Source organism: Etheostoma cragini, chromosome 19 (assembly GCF_013103735.1).
Source record: "Etheostoma cragini isolate CJK2018 chromosome 19, CSU_Ecrag_1.0, whole genome shotgun sequence".
NCBI classification, from domain to species: Eukaryota; Metazoa; Chordata; class Actinopteri; order Perciformes; family Percidae; genus Etheostoma; species Etheostoma cragini.
Genome location: NC_048425.1, coordinates 19167760 through 19170212, shown reverse-complemented (window position 1 = coordinate 19170212; position 2453 = coordinate 19167760).

Sequence of the window (2453 nt, the reverse complement as noted above, 5' to 3'; positions counted from 1 at the left end):
GTGGGACTGTCGGTGACTGTGTGTGCGCGTGTCTGTCGGTGACTCTGTGTGTGTCTATCGGTGACTCTGTGTGTCTCTATCGGTCAGTGACTGTGTGTGTGTATGTCTGGATGTCTGTTGGTGACGCTGTGTGTATGTGTGTCTGTCAGTGACTGTGTGTGTGTCTGTCGGTGACTTAGTGCGTGTGTCAATTGGTGACTGTGCGTGTGTGTGTGTGTGTCTGTTGGTGACTGTGTGTGTGTTTGTGTGTCTGCGTGTGTGTGTGTCTGTGTCTGTGTTTTTGTCTCTCTGTGTGTTGGTGTGTGTGTCAGTGTATGTATCTCACTGTGTGTGTGTCTGTCGGTGACTGCGTTTGTATGTGTGTCTGTCGGTGAATGTGTGTGTGTGTGTGTGTGTCTGTCGGTGAATGCGTGTGTCATTGTAGGCTATGGGTCTATATGTGTGTGGGACTGTCGGTGACTGTGTGTGTGCGTGTTTTTGGTGACTATGTTTGTGTCTGTCGGTCAGTGACTGTGTGTGTGTGTGTTTGTGTGTGTGTATGTATGTATGTCTATCTGTATGTCTGTCGGTGACTGTGTGGTTGTGTCTGTCGTTGACTTAGTGTGTGTGTCAATTGGTGACTGTGTGTGTGTGTGTGTCTGTTGGTGACTGTGTGTGTGTGTTCGTGTGTCTGCGTGTGTGTGTCGGTGTCTCTGTGTTTTTGTCTCTCTGTGTGTCGGTGTGTGTGTGTCAGTGTATGTATCTCACTGTGTGTGTGGTCTGTCGGTGAGTGTGTTTGTGTCTCTGTGTGTTGGTCTGTCTGTTTTTGTGGTGACTGTGTGTGTGTTCGCGTGTGTTTTTGTGTGTCAGGGTCTGTAAACAGAAGGTAATAAACTGATATATAATCTTCTGTTTACTAAAATAACAGTTTACATCTGATCCCTCTCTCTCTATCCATACATATGTCTATCTCAGTTTATTACCATCTGATTACTAAGATAACAGTGGATATGTGATATATATCAGGTCTGGTCAGTTATGTTTATCTATGTAATGTGTTTGTGTGGTTGAATCCCACAGAAGAAGAAGAACCGTAAAGCTGCCTGATAGAAGAAGATCAACAGAAAACAGGATGGGATTCTTTAATTCTCTCATCAGGTAAGAAAACATCAGCTGATCCTGATGCTGCTTATATTTCTTGTTTTTAATGAAACCATATCTAATCATGTCTCATCCTGGTTGGAATTTCAGGTAGATCTACAAAAGTAAGAGTCATTTTTATTCTCTTTGATTGGCTGTTTTCTGAGTTAGCCGCTGTGCTATCTATCTATCTATCTATCTATCTATCTATCTATCTATCTATCTATCTATCTATCTATATATCTATCTATCTATCTATCTATCTATCTATCTATCTATCTATCTATCTATCTATCTATCTATCTATCTATCTATCTATCTATCTATCTATCTATCTATCTATCTATCTATCTATCCTATCTATCTATCTGTCTATCCTTCTATCTCTCTCTCTAGGGTTGCACAATTAATCAAATTTTTATCACAATTTTGTCTTCCCACGATCAGATCTGGGTAATTGAGCGATATTTCAAATGCGTCATTCCGTTCATAGAACGCTTCGAGTTTATTTGCAAAGCCAATCTACCGCTCCGTAAACAAATGTCTGATCATGAGCCAGTCGAAGCTGTTCCCTGCACCGCGCAGCTTAAGTTCTAGATCTAGACAGTCACGGAGAAGTAACATGAGGAAAATTCCACTACAGATAGCAGCCTCTTTCTCACTCTCTCTCATTTTCTCTCTCACTCTCTCTCCAGGGGTCCAGAAGGCAGACCAAATGGTTTCATTTCGCGTCCATTAAACGTGGAAAAACATTAAAGTGCCATTAAAAATGCTAATGATGGAAATAAAACAGGATAAAAAAGAATATACACATACAAGCATAAAAGTTACAGTGAGTAAGAAATTAATAATTGTAATGTTAATAGGTTGTAGGGACGGGTTCGGGAGGAGAAAGGGAGATTTTTGTTGTAGTTTAATTTCTTTAGAGTGTTGGGTGCCAATGTGCTCCAGTGAAAAAAGTTAGTCTGGAACCCTGCTTTCTTTCTCACTCTCACTTTCTCGCCTTTTCCTTTCTCTTGATTTCCTTTTCTTTCTATATCTCGATCGCTCTATCTTCTGCTGGGTTTTACTTTAACACATCTTTTCGATTTTACATCTGTAAATTGCACACTCTCTTTCTACTTTGGACAATTTTTTCTCATTCCTGCAGACTCCCTAGTTCTCTCTTTTAAAAAGTGATCTCTCTCTCTTATTTTTTTCTGTGTCATGTTTTTGGCCGCACCTTCCTATCTCTGATCATCTCTCTCATGGCCGCTGTGCCTTCCTATCTCTGGTTATCTGTCATGGCCGCCGTGCCTTCCTATCTCTGATTATCTGTCATGGCCGCCGTGCCT